The 22,385-nt window shown below is 53.1% G+C and overlaps 1 pseudogene; it reads left to right on the top strand.

The window, feature by feature from the left end:
• Positions 1-1,539: 1,539 nt before the first annotated feature.
• Positions 1,540-2,196, top strand: LOC136137832 (transcription initiation factor TFIID subunit 10 pseudogene; annotated as a pseudogene).
• Positions 2,197-22,385: the final 20,189 nt, after the last annotated feature.

Raw genomic sequence — 22,385 nt, 5'->3', positions numbered from 1 at the left:
CACCTGCCAATGCACGGGATGCGGGTTCGAGCCCTGGTCCAGGAAGATCCCATGTGCCACGGAGCAACTAAGCCCATGTGCCGCAGCTACTGAGCCTGCGCTCTAGAGCCCACGAGCCACAACTACTGAGCCCACGTGCATAGAGCCCATGCTCTGCAACAAGAGAAGCAATGAGAAGCCCGTGCACCACAACGAAGAGCAGCCCCCACTCACTGCAACTAGAGAAAGCCCGCGTGCAGCAACGAAGACTCAATGCAGCCAAAACTAAATTAATTAATTAATAACAGAATATCTAACAAAAGCAGACAGGACGCTCCAGAAGTAAGTCAGCCTGCCCCATCCTCCCCACAACACCGGGCTCGCCGGTGCAGAAACATGGGGGCTCCGGGACCCCTCACCCCACAGTAGCGCTGAGGTTTTTTATAAATAACAGAGATGGTGCCACAGAAGCCACACATGCTGACTCTGGCAGACAAGCCCAGGGCTGCAGGTCAGCAGAAGCAGGGATGCTCCTCTCCTCCTGTACTTCAGGCTGGTGATTCTCACAACCAAGAGATCTGCCGTCATCAGTCCACTTCGGTGTGGCTTAAAGGAAAGGAAACGAATTGACAGGATGTTAAAGGATTTTTCTGCCTTTCAACCTACAACCACGACTTTCATCCGGGCTGAGCGGCTGCTGAGAGCAGTACCTGAGCTGGCTGGAGGTGAGAAAGGCCCACGGGAAACAGCAGTTCTGCGGCCCTGGATGAGCCTTCCTTCCCGCTGGCGCCCAAGAGAACGTGATGCGAGGCGTCCTGGTAAGTCTCTCCCCGCTCTGGAGGCAGACAGGACCAGCCTGTCAAGCCTCTGCTTTAGGTTAAGACCAAGAGGCTGGACAGAGCCAATGAGTTGGGACAAAAGGGACTGAACATCTGATTTCCTGTGTAAAGTGCTCAATCTTCTTCTGGAACCACTGTTTGAACTGGTGGGTGTACCGCCATCCTGGGTCCCTGAGTGGCTGCAATAAGCCGTGTCCCACCTGCACGAGACACATACGAAGTGTGGATAAGAAACAGATTTTTTGTTTAAAGCCACTGAGCTGCAGAGGTCTCTTTGGCTGTCATTGTTCCACTGCAGCCTGACCTGCCATGTCCTGCCTGACATACTAGGTCACCAGCAGGGCTGACAAGCTAGGTCAGGGCCAAAGCCAGGCCAAACAATGGTGCTACCATGCCTCTGCTCTTCTCTGTTCGGCCAGGCGAGAAGTTTCATCACCCACAAAACATCATATGAAAAGCAGAACGCGGGATCGCTACTTTGCAGGGCTGCTGTGCTGATATACAACGTACGTAAAGGCTCTGAACGGTTCCCGCACGTAGTACGTGCTCAGAAAATGTCAGCAATTATCATTACAACTTTTAGCTATAAGAACCCTCTCCTTTGAGATGTTTTCGGTATGACGCGAGTCTAGGGAAGGGTCAATAGAGCCTAAACCCACGTTCAGGCACGCAACAAATATTCATTTAAAAGCCTATCGTGGCCGCCTCTCCCACCGGCCCGATGAGCTGCAGCGGCTCCGGCGCGGACCCCGAGGCGGCGCCGGCTTCTGCCGCCTCGGCCTCGGGCCCGGCACCCGCGGTCTCGGCCCCCGCCGCGCTGCCCGCCGGCGTCGCTGCGGAGAACAAGGCCAGCCCCGCGGGGACAGCTGGGGGGCCTGGGGCTGGAGCCGCGGCAGGGGGCACGGGAGCCGTGGCGGCGCGGGCCAGGGAGCCGGCCGAGCGGCGCGGAGCGGCTCCGGTGACGGCGGGCGGCGCGGCGCCCCCGGAGGGGGCCATGTCTAACGGGGTTTACGTGCTGCCAAGCGCGGCCAACGGAGACGTGAAGCCGGTGGTGTCCAGCACGCCTCTGGTGGACTTCCTGATGCAGCTGGAGGATTACACGCCTACGATCCCCGATGCAGTGACTGGTTACTACTTGAACCGTGCTGGCTTTGAGGCCTCGGATCCACGCATAATTCGGCTCATCTCCCTAGCTGCCCAGAAATTCATCTCAGATATTGCCAACGATGCCCTACAGCACTGCAAAATGAAGGGCACAGCCTCTGGCAGTTCCCGAAGCAAGAGCAAGGACCGCAAGTACACTCTAACCATGGAGGACTTGACCCCTGCCCTCAGCGAGTATGGCATCAATGTGAAGAAGCCGCACTACTTCACCTGAGCCACCCAATCTAAATGTACTTGTCCATCCCCTTGTCCCCACACCAGCCTGTTTTCATAATAAACTTTATTGTGACAGGCAAAAAAAAAAAAAAAAAAAAAAGCCTATCGTGTTCCAATCACTGTCCAGAAGTCCTCTCTGAGCCAAGTTTAACAAGCGGGAAGGGAGTCAGGGATGCACCGCAGGGTGCAGCCAGAGGCGGTCTCTACTCCGGAGAGGTACAGGTTGCTATGGGAACTGGGCAGGGCCACCTTCCCAGGGCCTGGGCATCAGGGAAGGCTCCCTGGAGGAGGTGACGTGGAAGCTGAGATCTGGGAGGTAAGTTGGGGCTGGTCTGGCACAAAGAAAAGAAGACGTGTGCTCACGCAAGTGGAGGTCCCAAGGGGAAAGAGGCAGGGTGCACGGTGAGAACCTCAGGGGCCAGAAGGGACAACGTGAAGGGAAGGAGGGGAGACGTGGGGCTGCGGACAGAGGAGAAGTCCAGCCACACTGAAACTCGCCCAGGCCGCCTTCCCAGCACAGGGACTCCTGGAGCTCTATTTGTCCTCCTCGCCCACCAGGGACAACGTGACATGAGTCCTGGGGGCCCGGGGCAGAGAAGACTCTGTGAGCTCCTGGCTGGCATCCATGCACGGTCGGCCAATAACCCGACACTCAGCCAGCCCAGGGGAGCAGGGCCGACCTCGTGCAGCGCGTGGGCGCCCTGTGGCTCCAGAAGGACGTCCCCCCTCCCACCTCCCGCCTCCCCCGTCCCGTCTTCCCCGTGAGCCCGTGTTCCCAGGATGCCCTGCTGGGCAATCGAGGACCCACCCGTTTTTAGGAAGCACGCTTGGCCGTCTGCACAGGTAACGTGAGAAGGAGGGAGCCCACCCCTTCCTTGCCCCCCCCATCCCTGCAGAAAGACGTCCTATCCCTGCCTCTAGCCCAGCCCACCCGCTCCCGGCCCCGGAGGAGAACTCAGTTCGACGGGTCCCAGGGATTCCTGGATGCCCCTCCACACCGGACAGACCAGGGACCAGGAGACAGGGCGAGGCCTCATCACAGACATGGGTCCACAGACTCGCACGTGCCCGGACAGGAGTTTGCATAGGAACTTGACACCCAGAGCCAGTAAAGTCTTCGCCGTGGAAAGCGAGTCAAACACAACAGCAGCCGGCAAGGCAGCAGGCCGACTGTCAGCCTGTCAAGAGTTTTGCAGAAGGGCCGGCGGAGAAGCCGGTGAGCGAGCTCAGTCCACACAGGTCCCCACGCTGCCACCGCTGCTGGGAAAACACAGCCCAGAGTGTGGCATCCAAGCCCCGCCGCTGCGAAGTGTCACATGTGCGGCCACAAGGGCCGCTGAGACGCAGGCGTGGAGCCGGCCAGGAGTCAGCATCCTTCAGGGGCCGAGCTCCCTGTACCTGGATGGCTCCGAGCAAGAAACGCCAACCTGTGTTTTGAGGAAGATCAACTCTCCAGAATGCAGAGCAGGGCTTTCCAGTTGAGCCGAGATACGTTCGGGAGCAGCAGGGGCTGGGGAGCAAACCTCCCACAAGGATGACCTCAGAGGGGGAAGGAGAGAGGATGACAGCAGTGGGACCTGAGAAAACCCACCGCTTCCACCCAAAGTCTGACCAACCAAGGCTGCACTCAGGAGACTGGCTTCCCTGTTCCATCTCCTTGACAACCGGGCATCTTCACAGTCACGAGACCTGCTTCCCGAGAGAGGCAACGTGTGCGCCTCCTTCTGAGGCCTGGTCACCCATCTCACCTGGAGAAGCGCCGTCCTCTCCCCTGTGAGGGGCCCCCCATGCGCACAGATGAAGGAGGCAGTCAGAAGGGGCAGATGAACGCCAAACGCCAAGACTGTAACTTCCGGGGAATGACTCTCCAAAAAATCGTTTGTGTACTGGAGGAGAGGAAATCACTGGTGCATGAATTAGCAGCTCTATATTTCAGGGGTTTGTTATAAATCTGTTTCTTAGCCGCTCTCACTTAAGCTCAAATGAAGCCAAAACACTGTCAACGTTAAAACGTTATCAAAGAATTGTCCTCGAGTGCAAGCAAATGTAGAAATGTCCTATCCTTTAAGGCATTTCTTTAAAGAAAAAAATCACTGGTTATCACTTTAAATTCAAGCATCCCCAGAAGAAACGAAAGCCACAACCTCTGTGTGATACGGTCCAAAGTGCTCTAAGACCTGAATTAGCAGCACGGCTTCGATCTCAAAGTTCTGCTGCATTAGACAGACAGCAAAGAGGGGTAACCGACTTCCAGCCCCTGAATGTGCAATTCTAATAAGAGGTGGACTGACCGCAGGGCCACACAAGAAGGGTCTGGGCATGGGAGACGAGGTGGGCACCAGGCAAGGACCCTCAAAGGTCCTTCGAGTGGACACACGGCCAAGTGAGAAATACTTCTTCCCACCTGGCATTTGCCACCATCTTGGGGTTCACCTTGACTGTGGCACACCAAGAAGCAGACTGAAATGCAGCCAGTCGTGAGTGACTACCTGCGCTTGGAGAGGCTGGCGGCCCCGCAGGGAGGGGCCCGTTTCCGTTCTGCAGCCCCACCTTTGACGGGTGAAGCCACTTCTGCCCCCTCTGCTTGTGCCAAGAGAGACAGCATCCTCGGGGAGGTGGGGAGGGACCCATCTGATGTCCCTTTAAGAGTTCTCGGGGGTAAAGTTTTCCTGCCTTTTCATTCTGTTCAAATTCAGGGCTAGTGGCCCAGAGCAGTTCAGAAGAACAGAAGCAGGCCCTGGAGGAGGGTCCCGAGTGGGCAACACGGCGGAAAGCCCCCAGCTCGGCCGGAGCCCCAGTGGGTCCCAGGCTGGGCCCTGCGCTCCCAACCGAGCCAGGCGAGAGGCAGGCAGCCTCGAGGCAGCAGCCGCGCAGATGGGCACGGAGCCTTCGTCGTCCCGGGCCTGTCCTCGGCTGTCCCCACTCCTGCTGCCTCAGGGGGCCGCCCCTGCCAGCCGCACTGCAGAGGGTGTTTAAGCCAGAGGATCAGTCCTGTTCTCTCTGCAAAGACCCACGTGCCCATCCTGGCCAAAGAGATGCACCAGCACTTTTCACTTTGTGAAAGTCAGAAGGATTCAGGACAAAAGGAGGAAAAATCCAGGCTAGTGCAAGATAAAGATTTAGAACCCATGCAGGGATGTCATGATCCACAAAGTAACCGTGATTTAACCACATTACATGCCTGAATCTCGCCGTAAATTCGATAGCGTGTATTTACAAAGTAATGAAAGTCCACATATCACATTTTCAAAACCAATTCCGCAAATCTGAAAGCAAATTGAGTTGACTGCCGGACATTCCTTTGCGCATTTTTCTTCTTGTGAAATTGAATTCTGTTCCTCACTGGAGCACCGATGTCAAAGCTTTGTAGACGCATTACAGAAAATACGGCAACAAGTGAGGAGCTCTCAGAGGGGCTGGGGCCCTGAGCTGAGGCCGGCCGCGTGGCACTGAGGCTGCACGGCGGGGAGGGCGTAAGATTCAAAACCCAACTGGGATGCTCTCAGGGCAGAACATTTAGGGTTAACCTTAACAGGCCTGCTTCTGGTTTGCTCAGCTTCTCAAAGAGGCCAATGCCACCGTCGCTTTTTTTCGTAGGGGGAGGGAACAAAATCTATTCCCTAATTTCCCCCTCTGGGTATTATTTACTGGTCCTCTTGTGGAATCAAACATTTTGCTGTCCTAAAAAAACAGAAGGATGAAACTTTGATACCTTCCTTTTACATTTTTTATAAGGTCTTACAGGGCTACACGTACAGGAAAGAACACTGATTTGACAAAGCTTACAGAAGCTTGCAAGCCCATTTTATTGAGCTGTTGCAGACCGCAGCTGCAGGAAAGCAGGGGGCCATCCCAAGAGGACCCACAGAGGTGCCAGGAGCACCTCTGGACAGCACCTCGGCGAGGCTGGAGCTGAGCGGGGGAGGGTTCCAGCTGCTCCCTGAGTGACCCAGACCATCGGGGGCCCGGGATTTGGCTAAAGTCACAGCTGATGTTTGCAAACCGCTGGGCATCCTGCGAGCATCTGTAAACCTGCCAGTTAGCAGACTTGCCCACACCCTTTCTTTCCTGAGATTCACAAAAGGTCGAGGACCAACAGCCTAGCTCTTCTCAACCAGAAAGAACCCCTGGGTTGTAAGCCTTCCAAGGGCAGGACTGGCATCTCCTGCGAACGACGAGCCTGTGAAAGGGGGCGGGAGGTGGGGGAGATGTCTGCAGAGGAAAAGATCAACATGTCTAAAACAGAGGAAGCGAGGTGTGGGCCTGGAGGGCAGGGGCAGAGAGGCCACCAGCCGGAAGGCGGGAGAGTGGTCCTCACTGCCCTCCTTGCCAACAAGCCTGCCCCCGCCCAGCCGCCGCTGCCGTCAAAAGAGGCACTGGAGGAAGAGACGGGATTTAGCAAAAATGACTAGTGCTGAGTGCACAGAGCCATCTAACAATGAAAGTTGATTAAAAGGGTGAATTTAAGCCAAAGGGGAAAATGAGCCAAGTGTTGACAGCAGCAAAAGCGTCTCAGAGAGACTCAGATGCTGAGAACTGCCACCTCCTTCCTGGGGCCCCTGGGGTCATGCGTATGGGCACAAGCCTCTTTCCTGCTCCAATACATTCTTGTAGCTAAAAAGGATTCAGTAGAATGGTGCTCGTGACTGCCCGCGCATCGGTCCCTTGGGAAACCTTGGGGAGGTCCCCGTTCGTTCTCTCCTCTCCGTAGCGTTTCTTAAGTGCCTACTACATGTCAAAGGGAAATCAAACAACCAAAGCTATATCCTCAGGCTTTTACATTCAGGAACTCACAGTGTCATCAGGTTTACTGGAGAAGATAATTTATTTTAGGTCTGGCTCACTGTCAAGACAGGAGAGTGACATTTTAATTCGAATGCCTCTTTCTCCATTTACATAGAAGATGTGTATTTCTAGGGACCATAACATTTCACAACCCGGCTGCTCTGAGGGTGGTCCATGGATCAGTAACATTGGCAGCACCTGGAAACGCATTAGAACAGCAGACACTCGAGCCCCACCCCAGACCTGCAGAACACGACCTGCATTCTAACAAGATCCCCAGGGGTCCTTAAGCGCAGAGGATTCTGAGAACCAATGGTCTAGAACAGAGGTTCTCAAACGTCAGTGTGCCCAGAACCGCCTGAAGGATGTCTGAACCGATTACTGGGTTCCAGCCCCAGACTTTCTGATTTGGTGGGTCTGGGTTTCCAGGAGCCACACCCTGAGAACTTCTGGTCTAGGGCACCCCCAGTACACCCCCAAGCCAGAATTTATCCTGTGGCTGAACGTGGAAAATTAATCTAAGGCGCTGCTTCTCACTGGCTTCACATCAGAATCGCCAGGAGGACTTTTAAAACACAGACTGCTGGGGCTTCCCTGGTGGCACAGCGGTTGAGCGTCCCCTTGTCGATGCAGGGGACACGGGTTCGTGCCCTGGTCCGGGAGGACCGCACATGCCACGGATGGCTGGGCCCGTGAGCCATGGCCGCTGAGCCTGCGCGTCCGGAGCCTGTGCTCCGCAACGGGAGAGGCCACAGCAGTGAGAGGCCCGCGTACCACAAAAAAAAACCCAAAAAGCACAGACTGCTGGCCCTACCCCAGATTCCATGCGGATGCCACAGAATAATCACATCAGAATGAAATTTAAGAATATCAAAGACAAAAAGAAAATTTTCTTTAAAAAAAATAACGAGCTGATTGATTGAATTTCTGAAGATATTCTTAAGGTTTCTGAAGAACTACAAACAAGAAGACAGTTTAGTAAACTGTATTTAAATGTGCAGGTGCTCATTTCCTTAACCCTATAGGGTGCTGACTTTTTTTGCTGCAAAAGTAAATACAGTTTTTTCTTTCCACTTTTACTCACCGTTCTTGATACGATTAAAGCCTATTACCTCCTCATTCTACCGTTTCTGCATATTTGATTGCAATTTTAATTACGGGTCATAAATACAGAAAAATTCTTGATTTTTCCTCTTGTCTTTGACCTGTGGCCTTGCCGGCCACCTCCATAAATTTTCTTTCCTCACCTGGACCACCCCCCATCGAAGTGCAGACAGATTCCGATTCACTGTGCCGTAAGCTCTCTGCTCTGGATAAAGGCTTGGGGAGAAGCATGGCATGGTGGGGGTGTTTTTTAATAACATTTTAAAAATATTTTTTTAAATAATGTTAAAAGGGGGTGGAGACTTCTAAAGTCAAAAGAACAGCAGTGAAGGTCGCAGAAGGGCTGACCCTGTCTTTGAAACCACTGCAGAGAGTGGCTTATTGAACAGCAGGTGAAGGGGAGTTAATAACCACGAAGCAGACGCAAGCCGGGCGTCCGCTCCCGCCCGCGGCGGAGGGGGGGCTGTGGGCCTGGCTTCGGGATTTGCGCCCCAGATGCACCTGCTCCCTCACCTCTGTCGCGTGGCCGAGCTCTCCTAGAGAGAGCTGAGTGCACCGCCTCGCTGAACCGAACGCTCTGGGAACGCCTGCGATCGGTGTTTCCAACAGCGCCTCGGCATCATCACCGTAGTGGGGACCACTCAGGCCTCCTGCAGGCACAGCTGGGAGCCGCCCGGGACGAAGCCGCACGGATGCCAGAGGAGCTGGGTCAGCCTGGGCACACACCTGACCTTCACCGGCTTCCCGCCCATCGCTTCTTGGAACTTATTTCTTCCCCTGAGCTGTGACGCAGGCTTCTCGAAAACCTTGCACAATCCCCGGACTCGCACTGGCGTTCCTTCCCTCTCCTGCCCGTCAGAGACCGTGATAAGGAAGTGCTCGCTTCTCGCACGCTCCTGCACTTCACAGTCTCCTGGGGCAGGCTCTAGATACCTGTGCGTCTGTGGCTACATCTCTCCCCTCCTCCACCTGGGAAGAATTTGTTAGCAGGGAAAAAACACAGTCCACTCAGAAGGACTCCAAGGAATTCCTGACATCTCTCCCCGCTCTGCCCAGCAAGCCTTGGGAACTAGATGTTTTCCTGGGTCCTCAGGGATGGTCAAAAGTAAGAGAAGCAGCGGCGAAGCTCTGCCTGCTCTCCCTAAAGCAGCTGCGTGCTCTGTTTCTCCGGCCTCTTTGAGGGGGCACTGCCGATCCTCCAATATCTAGACTGCAACCTGAGCAAATGAGCCACCGCACCTCGGTGAATTCCGCACGCTCTTCAGATTTGGATTCTAGAGACTTTGAGGAATGGGCACCTCACCATTTGCTAAATCTCAGCCCTCACTAATCTGGTGCCCCAGAATCACCCACACAAAGTCAGGTGATTTGGGCTTTTGACCTCTCAAAGTTTTGATATTTCAGGAAGTCTCCTGCCACCCTGGCCAGCACTTCCATGAGCTAGGTGGTCACGCCCAACCCCAGGCTCCCTCGTTGCCACCCAACCAGAGTGTGGTCAGTGCCGGACATACATGTGTAGTGGCCTCGGCGCCTGTCCCAGCCACCCTGCACTCAGCCTGCTCTGTTTGCGATGACCACGCACAGCTGGCCTCTGTGACTGCAATCCCAAGCGGCCTCGGACAGCACAGCACAAAGTGTAGAATTCCGAGGGCTCTGCGGTCCGTTCGGGTGCTGCGTGCCGCTCCACACCCTTCCTGGGGGGTCCCAGCAACCTCCATGCTGTGTGTACTCCTGAAACCTTCTCAGAATCCCAGGCGCTGGCGCAATGCCTCAGCGGTGAATCAGAGCGAGTCCCAGCTCTCTGGGACACCCAGCGCCCTCCTGTCTTTGTTCAGGGAACCCCAGGCGGGCAGGAGACTCGGCGGCTCACAGCAGAACCCCCGCCCCGAGCTGTAGGAGCACGTGGGCAGCCTTCTTCCACGTCTGGGTCCACAAAACTTCCCCGGATCCCAGTATCCAGAATCGGCGGCCAACCTGAGGGAAAGGCAGAGCCTCAGGACTCGGGGCCTCGGCTGCCACCCGCCAGAGGGAGGACCTTCCTTGTTCTGATTCGGTAGGGCGTGTATGCCAGGGTGGCCCTGGCGGGTTTGACGACTGAAAAGACAAAAGGAGACAAGAAACAAGAGGTAGGAGAAGCATACTCTGGGGTCCTGGGAGCAGCCGGAGAGGGAAGGCGGGAGGGAGGGCCGGAAGCGCGGGGAGAGCGATGGTCACGTGACAGCGGACCAGGCGCTGTGGCGTCGGGGCTGGTCCAGGCTCCCCCGGGCATCACCGGCCTGGATCCTGCACGCCCACGCAGTCCTGCCGAGTTCCCGGCGAGGCCCTGAGGAAGAACTGCACCGTCACTGGTTTCTCCTTTCGTCCTTCCCCCGTGGGAGCTGAGATGCCACCTGCACGCGGGTGGGGAGTCCAGCACCGGGTCCCTGTCGGGCCACCAGCACGTTCTTGAAAAAGCCTCAGCTTCGCTCCTGTCCCGTTTTCCCCTCGGGGCGCCACTTCCGACACCCACAGGCAGAGGCTGCTCTGTAGGTATCCCGGAGCTGCCCCTCCCATGGCATCTTCCAGAAGCCCCATTTGAGAGGGGAATGCCTCAGCCCCGGGGCCCCCGTGCTCTTCTGTGTCTCCTCAGGGCAGAACCTCGGACTTCCTGGCCTTTCCCACTTTAAAGTCACTCCTGCCCCGTCCCACCTCACGTCACATGTGCGTATTTGAAGACAGCCCGCAGGCACCTGCAAGGGACCCGGGCCCCGCCAAGCCACCGGCCCAGCCGTGCGGCTCAGACATATATCTGTGGCAGAGTCATTCGTTCCAGACAGCCTGTGTCTCGAATGGAAATGCCAAAAGTACCTTGAGGTGGGCAGCCTGGGGCGTATCCTAGTCAGGAAATCTCATCAGGTTGCGTCAAGATTCCCTCAGCCTCCGCTCCGAAATGCCAGCTGCATCGCAGCCGCAGGAAAATCGAATCCACCAAGTATACGGGTCTGTTTTGAATTTTTATGTAATTGGAAAAATGAAATAAATTCTTTAAACTTTGATTCTAATTTGCCTTAGCCTTTTATCGCTTTTGTAGCTAATCAACCAAGATAGCACTTATTTCACTCTTCCTTAAAACCTGCCTCCTATACACAGCCTTTATTTGCGAATAAAGATGACTGATAGATATGATTATTTGGGCTGGTTGCTGTGGTTTAAATTTTGGTTACTTATTTACTTTCTCATCACAGAGGAATGAAAAGAAATAGAAACTACTTAGCTGGCCTTCTAAAACATACTGGAAAATGCTCTGGAGATTTATGTAGTGATGTAAAAAATAATGACAATTTTTTGCTTTGTCTAGAACATTAGCGAATTTGAGGGTCCATTTTGAGAGTTGTAAAAGCCAAAAATTTAAAAGAAGAAAAATGCTTTTCTTAAGATAAACCCACTTAACATGCCAACTACCAACTAGGGATTCGCGTCTGGGAGCAAATGAATGAGTCTTAAACATAAGAAGGAAGAGAATGAAGTTAACTCTCACCTTGTTGAAACAAAAAAAGAATTAATGTGACTTTAGGACAGGACTGTCTAGACCCTCTGGCCATTCTGAGCCACACGTTGGGTTAAACACTCGCACACACAGTATCTGAGTGCAAAGGCTGAGTCAAACCATAAGCGACGCAGGTTCCAAATTGACTGGGGCAGAACTAAATCGCACTCCTTGTTTCTTCGTTTTGAGCATAAGGCAAGATGCTTGGTTTGAAGCCGGAGGCTGTGGTCGACCTGCCCAGCACCTGGAGCCCTCTCCCCAGCGCCCATGATGCCACACGAGTGTGGCCCACGATGCCACACTCACCCAGCTCTTTCCACTGTGCGTTCCTCAATCACGGGACTTTTTTCAGCCTTTGGGACAACGCTAGAAATTTCAGTATGAAAACCTTAGGCTTTGGGTGTGCGAATCCAAGTCTGGAACTTTGGGAGCACGATACACAGCACCAAATTCCTTTTACCTCTTTCAGACAACTCATTCTCAATTTGCAACAAATAATTTATAGTTAGAACTTAATGCCTGCTAGACCATGGTCATTGGAAACATATGTCGACCCTGTTGTGGCTTCAGAAACAACCGGAAGTCATTTTATGTCCCATTTCAAAGACCAAAACAGTAGCTTACGTTTTTAATACATAAAATTGTTTAAAAACAATTTAATACATAATTGTTTAAAAACATCTGGAGAGCTATACCTTTCTACGTTTATAGACAGATTCTTTCTTTAAAGGCAAACAGGAAAATCTTATGAGGTCTCTCTCCTACAAATCCAGTACTCTCCAGTCCACTGGTAGGATTCTTTTGCCTGTGTTCTCACTGTTTCCATATTATTCGGACTCAGAGGTATATCAGGAGTGTAATGCCCTTGCAAATAAAAGTTATTCTGCCTTGGACTGCCTAACAAATCTCACACTTTCCTTCACCGTAAAGCTTCACCAAGACACACACATAAAGGCACATGCACAAGATGTGGATGGCAAAGGGCATAAATGAGGCGGACGGCAGCCCCACAGCACCCCTGCCGCCACTCCATCCTCGGCGAGAACCAGTGATGCCCAGGAACGCTGGCTCTTGTTTCAGAGAAGGTTTCCAGGAGAGCCACAAGTCTGCAAGAACCTACGTTTTAAATCTTTGAGTTTTATAAATTATAAGATGTAATGGGGTGTGTGTGAATTTTCCAGGAAATCTATCCACACATTTGGAATTGTTCTGTCAAGTCTCAGAAGACAGAAGACCTGTGCTGATTCAAAACCAACGTCCAGTGACCTTCTTCTTCCGTATTCCAGTAAGCCTTTCCCCACTGATGTGTAAAAAGCAATCTATCATCAGAGCCCGATGGTAACATTATGAGTCGTGGATTTACAGCTGGGGCTTTAATGATCTGGGAAGTTCTCTGGATCCCTATTTTTGAGAAGTTGCGGCCCACATACAGCTTCGATTCGGGGAGACTGTTGGCAGGCGTTCAGTTCTGTTTGTGTCTCTTAACATTTTCAGTCTTACTCTCCAAGTGAGGACTATTCCTCCACCACCCCAGGCAGAGCTCAGTGTTCCTGGACTCTCCCCTTATGCAGACACACCATCCCCACCGCCACCACCGAAGGACAAGATCCCCAGCCACTGCACGCAAGTACGCTGGTTTTCACAGACTTCCATCGAGCCAGGACGTGGTTACATTTCAGATCTCAGCATCTCTCTCCACAGGGGGTGCTGCAGACTGACATCTTCTGTCCATCTTCATGCACCTGAAGAGTCCAGTGAGCCCGGAAGAGTCTCCTCCCGGGTCACACCAGCTAACGCAGTCCCTGGGTTAAGACGGAAAATGCCATCCTGCAAAACTGCGTACAGATCGCAACCTGCCCCCTGCATCATATGCTCTGCCCACCTCTGCACTTAGCCTCCTGTGGGCAGCGCCCCTGCCTTGGTGAATCTGTCTTCAGCCCGTCACCACTTTGCTCATTATTTTTCTTACATTTATATGACCAGCTGAAAACCAACCAGAAGAAATTTAGAAACGCCCCAGCTCCAGGATAACATACCAGCCTTGTAACAGGCACGCTGAGAAGGCTTATTCTAACTCCCACTTTCGGACCCTCACAGTCAGCCCTAAAATCGCCCGCTCATTCCGTGTCTCCTTTCTAGTGCCTGGAGCTGCCGAGGCTGACAGAGGACACTGCTCCTTCTCTGTGACCACTCAACCTCTGGGCACCCCTCCCCCGCTCCCCCTGCTATCTCTACACCCACACACACCCCTGAGCAGTTACTAGGGGTCCAGGCTCTTTTTCCACCTGCTCTTTCCCCTCTCCCTCCTCTCAGTGGTCAGAATGGTGGGTGCCCAGGCAGGAAACCTCTAGAATCGGAGAGGAGATTGGATGATAAACAGCAGGAAGTTGAGGGAATTTGGCAAAAGCAGTGCAGCTCCTTACCCCCACTCTAAGCCCAAATTCACTCCTCAAATACTGAAGAAGATTAGCTTTGTTCGCTGACGCCTCTGGGATACTCAGATGGCCGGCTGGCCCCCTTCCCTGGCCTCTCCAATCGCCCCTCAACCCTACCTCGTCCAGAACCAAGCACACGAGCCCACGTTCCCGCCCCAGAACCGGGAGCACAACCACCCAGGTGCTCAGACCAGACGCCACACAGCCATTCACACCACACCCCTCTCACACTCACATCCGCCCATTCACACCACACCCCTCTCACACTCACATCCACCCATTCACACCACACCCCTCTCACACTCACATCCGCCCATTCACACCACACCCCTCTCACACTCACATCCGCCCATTCACACCACACCCCTCTCACACTCACATCCACCCATTCACACCACACCCCTCTCACACTCACATCCGCCCATTCACACCACACTCCTCTCACACTCACATCCGCCCACCAGCAGTTCTGCACTCACATTGTATCCTAAACATACCCTAAAGTGATCACTTTCCACCGTCCTCACTTCCATCACCCTGACCCCAGCCCCCACCACCTCTCAGCTGGAAGAGTCACAACCATGTCCTAACAGACCTCTCGGCTTGATCTGCTCAAAACCCTCCAACAGCTTCCGTCCTGCCCAGACACAGCCGGAGCCCCCAGGCCACCACTCCGTGATTGGCCCTCTCCCCCACCCCCTGCCCCACCAGCTCTCTCTGCTCCCACCCACCTCATTCTTGAGGCTTTGCAGAAGCCTCAGGGCCCCGTCCTCGCCGATCCCTCTGCCGGGAATGCTCTTCCCGCAGACACCTGCGTGGCTGACTTCCCGCCTCTGCTCTAATGTTTCCTGGCCGGGCGGCCTCCCCCCACCTGCCCCATGTGACACGGCCCCTCACACCCCTTCTCCAGGACTCCCACCCTCTCCCGTCTGGGCTGTCCTCTGCCGTGATCACTGCTCTCTGACAGGTCACGTGTTTATTTATTTTATCTATTCACACACTATGATGTAAACTCCCTCGTGTCAAGGGCTTTGCTTCGCTCACGGAATCCCGCCTGATCACAGGTGCACAATCGACATTTATTCAGGGACCTCACTCGTGAATGGCATCATCACGAAGAGCTGGGCTGAAGGCGTACAAACACCTGCTGCTGGCCAATCAATAGTAGTCACCTCCGTGTTCATGTCCTTACCGCCTGTCTACGCGGTGTATCACCCAAGGTGGGACCAGCAACAGACACGGTAGCAAGAAGCTCCCTGAGTGCCACAGAGCCAGAACTCCGAGAATGAGCTCTCCTATCAAGCCTGGAACCCAAGCCTCATTGCCCAGTGATCAGGTAAATTGAAACTAGCAGCTGGGAAGACACCAGAGGCGCTGACTTCCTCTTTAAAACACACCTACCTGTAGGGGCAATTAATCCATGACAAAGGCGGCAAGACTATACGATGGGGAAAAGACAGCCTCTTCAATAAATGGTGCTGGGAAAACTGGACAGCTACGTGTGAAAGAATCAAGTTGGACTACTCTCTCACACCATGCACAAAAATTAATTCAAAATGGATTAAAGACTTAAATGTAAGACCTGAAACCATAAAAGCTCCTAGAAGAAAACTAGGCAGTTTTTTGACATCAGTCTTAGTAATATTCTTTGGACCTGTCTCCTAAGGCAAGGGAAACAGAAGTAAAAATAAACAAATGGGACTACATCAAACTGAAAAGCTTTTGCAGAGTGAAGGAAACTATCAATGAAATGAAAAGGCAACCTGAAAGGGAGAAGATATTTGCAAATGATATCTGATAGGGGTTAATATCCAAAATAGACACAGAACTCATATAACTCAGTAGCAAAACGGGCAGAAGACCTGAATAGACATTCTTCCAGGGAAGACATACAGATGGCCAACAAGTACATGAGAAGATGCTCAACATCGCTAATCATTGGAAATGCAAACCAAAACCACAAGGAGGTGTCACCTCACACCGGTCAGAATGGCTAATATCAAAAAGACAACAAATAACAAGTGCTGGAGAGGGTGTGGAGAAAAGGGAGCCCTGTGCACTGGTGGTGGAGATGTAAATGGATGTAGCCGTTATGGAGAACAGTACAGAGAGTCCTCAGAAACATTAAAAAGAGAACTGCCATATGATCTAGCAATTCCACCCCTGGGTATATATCCAAAGGAAACAGAAACACTAATTAGAAAAGATATATGCACCCCAAAGCTCACTGCAGCACTATTCACAATAGCCAAGATAAGGAAACAACCCAAATGCCCATCAACAGATGAATGGATACAGAGGCTGTGGTATATACACATGTCAGCCATAAAAGAAGAATAGAATCTTGCCATTTACAACAACATGGATGGACCCAGAGGGCATTGTGCTAAGTGAAGCAAGTCAGACAGAGAAAGACAAGTACTGTATGAATTCACTTATATGTGGAATCTAAACAAATGATCAAACGTAACAAAACAGAAAGAGTCATAGATACAGGGAACAAACGGGTGGTTGCCAAAGGGGAAAGGGGTGGGGAGAGGAAAGAAACAGGTGAGGGGGGCGAAGAGGGACAAACTTCCCGTTGCAGAATATATGAGTCATGGGGATGAAACGTACAGCATGGCGAATACAGTCAATAATCAGGTAACATCTCGGGCTTCCCTGGTGGCGCAGTGGTCGGGAGTCCGCCTGCCGATGCACGGGACACGAGTTCGTGCCCCGGTCTGGGAAGATCCCACATGCCACGGAGCGGCTGGGCCCATGAGCCATGGCCGCTGAGCCCGCGCATCCGGAGCCTGTGCCCCACAATGGGAGAGGCCACAGCAGTGAGAGGCCCGCGTACCGCAAAAAATAAAACAAAAAAAATTATGTAACATCTTTGTATGGTGACAGATGGTAATTGAATTAATTGTGGTTATCACGTTTGAATGTAGAGAAGTATCAAATCACTACACTGTGCACCAGGATAGGTCAATTATACTTCGAAAACCAACAAACTCATAGAATAAGACATCAGATTTGCGGCCACAGAGGCAGGGGGTGAGGGGAGATGGAATTGGATGAAGGTGGTCAAAAGGTGCAACCTTCCGGTTGTAAGATAAGCGAGTACCAGGGATGTGACGTGCAGAGTGATGCCTATAATCAACACTGCTACCCGTCATGCAGGAAAGCTGCACAGAAATCCAACCCGAAGGGTTCTCAGCACAAGGGAAAAATGTTTCTCTATTTCTTTAATGTTGCATCTATATGAGATGACGGATGTCCACTAAACTTACCGGGGTCATCATTTCATCGTGTATGCAAGTCAGATCATTATGCTGTACATCTAAAACCTACACAGTGCTGTGTGTCAGTTATATCTCAAGAAGACTTGAAGAAAATTAATTAACTTAAAAACCAGACCGGGGACTTCCCAGGTGGTCCAGTGGTAAAGAATCCGCCTTCAGGGCTTCCCTGGTGGCGCAGTGGTCGAGAGTCTGCCTGCCAATGCAGGGGACACGGGTTCGTGCCCCGGTCCGGGAAGATCCCACGTGCCACGGAGCGGCTGGGCCCATGAGCCATGGCCGCTGAGCCCGCGCATCCGGAGCCTGTGCCCCACAATGGGAGAGGCCACAGCAGTGAGAGGCCCGCGTACCACAAAAAATAAAACAAAAAAAATTATGTAACATCTTTGTATGGTGACAGATGGTAATTGAATTAATTGTGGTTATCACGTTTGAATGTAGAGAAGTATCAAATCACTACACTGTGCACCAGGATAGGTCAATTATACTTCGAAAACCAACAAACTCATAGAATAAGACATCAGATTTGCGGCCACAGAGGCAGGGGGTGAGGGGAGATGGAATTGGATGAAGGTGGTCAAAAGGTGCAACCTTCCGGTTGTAAGATAAGCGAGTACCAGGGATGTGACGTGCAGAGTGATGCCTATAATCAACACTGCTACCCGTCATGCAGGAAAGCTGCACAGAAATCCAACCCGAAGGGTTCTCAGCACAAGGGAAAAATGTTTCTCTATTTCTTTAATGTTGCATCTATATGAGATGACGGATGTCCACTAAACTTACCGGGGTCATCATTTCATCGTGTATGCAAGTCAGATCATTATGCTGTACATCTAAAACCTACACAGTGCTGTGTGTCAGTTATATCTCAAGAAGACTTGAAGAAAATTAATTAACTTAAAAACCAGACAGGGGACTTCCCAGGTGGTCCAGTGGTAAAGAATCCGCCTTCAGGGCTTCCCTGGTGGCGCAGTGGTCGAGAGTCTGCCTGCCAATGCAGGGGACACGGGTTCGTGCCCCGGTCCGGGAAGATCCCACGTGCCGCGGAGCGGCTGGGCCCGTGAGCCATGGCCACTGGGCCTGCGCGTCCGGAGCCTGTGCTCTGCAACAAGAGAGGCCGCGACAGTGAGAGGCCCGCGCACCGCGATGAAGAGTGGCCCCCGCTCGCCGCAACTAGAGAAAGCCCACGCACAGAAAAGAAGACCCAGTACAGCCAAAAATAAATAAATAAATGAAATTAAAAAAAAAAAAAAAGAATCCACCTTCCAACGCAGGGGACGCGGGTTGGATCCCTGGTCGGGGAACTAAGATCCCACAAGCCACAGAGCAACTAAGCCAGCGTGCCGCAGCTAAGACCCAAAGCAGCCAAAAATAATAAATGAATCAATAAATAGATATTTTAGAAAAACAGACTGGCAGGGTCCCTGCTACTCTGACTCTTATTTTGCGGGTGGGGAAGCAAAGCTGCCAGAGGTCAGTCCGTTTGGCCCGGGTCCAGCACCAGGACGGACCCCAGGTCTTGCCCAGCACCCTCCTGTCACCCCGCCCTGTTCCCAGCCGCAGCTTCCAGAACCTTCTTCCTCACGCGCTCGGACCGGCTTTAACCATGGCCGGCACCGGTCACCACATGGCGAGACTTCGGGGCAGCCCCCGAGGGCCTGGCAGGCTTGGGGCCGTCTCTCCTGTCCCTGGAGACAAAGGACACACTCCCGTGGATTTTGAGTGTCAGTAGCTGGATTTGCTGGAAGTCCCGGCACTAAGACAGCCACCTCTGGGTCAGTGTGTCCACATGCATTTAGGACTGTCCCCTCCACTTTGAAACCAAAAGACAGTATTTACTAAATGTCCTAAAACTTTCCCCTCCCGTTTGCCCTGTGGAGGCCCCATTTACAAACCAATGTGCCCTTTGAAGGTGACTCAGCCCCTGAAGGGCCAATAACATCCCCCTGAGGGGAAAATGAAAACAGCGAACAATCACTTAGAATTCCACGCTGGAGTGCAGTCCCCAACAATCTGGACCTCGTACCGCCTGGACCTGGATGTAAACTGCAGTCGGTGGTTATAAACAGTGATGAACACCGGTGACCAACAATGCAGCCCGGACTCCCCGGGAAGCTTCTGCGGTGACATCAGGACAGGACGATGAGAGCTGAGGTCGGAGGGGCTGGCATGAAGGCCGCCCTGACTCTCAGTGGGTGGTAAGGGAACCGCTTACAGACAATAGGGAATCACCAAGTCCAACAAAAAGTAGGTGAATTACAGGTTGTTTTGTTCTGCTTCCATCAATTACACCAGGCCTTTGTTCACTCTCTGTTTTCTCAGGAAGACTTCCTGTGCCCCCCCCCCCCACCACCCCAGAGTGGGCTGCATCAACCCTCCCGATGCTCAGCCACTAGAAATAGCTCCCCACGTGCTGGTGCTTCCTCACTTCCTATCCTAGTCCCAGATCGTCCTACAAAGCCATTTTCCCAGACGGCTGTGCCCCTCTGACTCTAGGCCTCACCATCTAAATAAGTGCACACACACACACACCAGTAACCGTTCACTGCATAATCAGAGATGTGGATCACACTACCCGTGGATCCGTGGTCTCCAGCGGGAGCTCTGAGTCAGGAGCTCTGAGTCAGGTGGAAGAGACGAGGAACAGGGAACCAGCCACTGACCACGACGAGTCTTCTTAGTAAGCTTTAAATGGATGATCGGACCGGGCCGGCTTGATTGTTTTTCCCTGACGGCAGAAAGGGCAGGTTTTATTTTTCAGTAGCAAATACCATGTGACGTCATAGCGTCTAATGGTGCCGAGCATTTAGTAAATCTTACTCCACACGAAGGCAATGGTTATTTTCTGAAATACTGAAATCTGAAAACCACTACAATTATACAGGATCTTTCAGAATCTATTTCATTGGCTCTACCGATTGTTTTCAGCTCACAAGTCGCTGCTGAACCTCTTCACTTTTTCCTTTGCCCAGAAACACGTCTGTTCTTTTTATTACGGGTTTATAAGGCACATTTGGCACGCAGTTCGGCTACATGTGCTGGCTCGGGCTTATTGAAGGCAGGTGCACACTTTAATATATGTGGGCAAAGGGACCCCCTTCCATCCCATAAAAGAACCCTGGGCCTGTTCTCATGCGGAATATCTGTGCTCTTTATTCATAAGCCTGAAAAGCTGACGCATCTGTATTGCTTTTACATGTTACCAGGAACAAATGAGAATAAGCAGAAATCATGTTCCAAACCTACAACGGGACCATATTAAAGTGTCTGCGTCACAACCTGGCCTTTATTATTCGCTGGCTGAAGGGGACCCAACAACCTGGCCTCTATTCGCTGGCTGAAAGGGACCCAAGAGCTGCGCGCTCCTCTGCCCTTGGCGCCTCTGTCCTGAGGCTGCATAAACACAGCCACACGGCGCCTCGGGGACCGGTAAACTCCAGCCCGCGTTTCCATCAAAGCAAGATGTGTGCCCCCGCTTCGGTCGTCCGGGAAAGAGAAGCAGCTCTAACAGACGGACTGCTGTCTGTATTAGACGGAGCCACGGACGAGCAGCCACGGGAGACGACCTCGCTGAGTGGCCTCCAAAGTGCGTGCGTCCTGTGGGGACCAACCCTGGATGCCGCTGGCTGGGGCTCCCAGATGTGAGCCAAGCACAGCTGCAGTGATGGTGTCTGATAGCAGGTCCAGGTGGGAAACACCTCCTAGGCAGGTCTGCCCCACCCCTGGTGCAGCCAAACGAAGAAAAGGAAAGAGAAGAGCGAGGCTGAGAGCCCTCTGCCGCGCTCCCCTGGCAGCTGCCAGTCCCTCTGCCGTACGGCACAGGCTGGGGAGGCGGGCGCTCACCTGCTCAGACCCGGCCGGGCAGGCCCGGCCTCCTCTTGCCCCGTACACAGCGTCCAGCCCATGCGGCCACAGAGCAGGCCTCTTGAGGGTGTCCTGAACAACCCGGTGATGGAGTGAGGGACCCGCGGCTGAGAGGATCCAAGCCGACCACGGATGAAATGGTGGGTCATGAGAGGGCTTTGGGGAAGTGTCTAGTCAAAGCCCTCCTCCCACAGAGGGTCAGACCAAGGCCACCGGAGGTCAGGGGAGGCACGGAGTCTGCGTCCTGCGCGCCACACGCATGCCTGAGGTCACCAATGTTACCGCACGGTGGAGTTCATTAGTCCATGCGTGTCAACACCACCACGCACATCACAACTAGGCAGAGTCGTGCACAGCAAGGGTAGGACCGGGCCTTGGAATCGCACACACGGGGCTGTGCGGTACGGAGGGGACCAGGCCACCTGGAGGGGGCCGGGTGGGAGATGGCTCTCGGGCGATACCACATCGACGTGAAGGGCCGCCCGTGGGCACAGTACCTGCAGGTCCCGATTCCAAGACTGCCCCCTGTCTTAACTTCTGGTTCAAGCAAGATTCTCCCTGACGTCCCAAACTCACCATGTGCACACCTGAACCCACTGCCGCCTCTGAAATCTGGAGCCCCACGTGGTTCCCACCCCTCAGGTGACCTCCAACTCACCTTGTCTCCCTGTCACACTCCCTACGCAGAATCACCGACCTTACTGGTAATGAATACAGTAACTACTATTTGAGGGAGGATGTCCACGTGCCGAGCCAGGCATTACGCCCACGTTACTTCATTTAACCCCAAAACAGCCCCACGAGGCAGGGACGGAGAGCATCTTCATTTTATGGATGAGGAATCTGACTTGGAAACCGGCCCAGGCTGAAACCTCCACTAGCCAGGACACAGACACAAGTCTGTCCCTGTAGGAAGTTTGGCACCGCGTTCAAGGCCTTGGATACGGGAGAGCAGTGCCACCCTGACTGGACCTTAGACCAGGTGGTGTTCCCCCAAAGTCCTTGTTAAAAACGCCCTGGTTGGCACTCAGCAAATCCAGACGACGCCCATGTGCAAAAGCGCACTTACTCCTTCCCCAGTCTTCTCCTGGGCCAAGACCTTAGCAACCTGGAGCCACTCACCACCGCTCTGTCCTGTCTCCTCCTTTCCCAACCCCCTCGCTTTCCATTTTCCCCAACATGGAAAGAA

The sequence above is a fragment of the Phocoena phocoena genome, chromosome 18 (assembly GCF_963924675.1).
Source record: "Phocoena phocoena chromosome 18, mPhoPho1.1, whole genome shotgun sequence".
Classification (NCBI taxonomy): domain Eukaryota; kingdom Metazoa; phylum Chordata; class Mammalia; order Artiodactyla; family Phocoenidae; genus Phocoena; species Phocoena phocoena.
The sequence above is the reverse complement of the archived record's forward strand: the minus strand, read 5'-3'. Positions and strand labels throughout refer to the sequence as shown.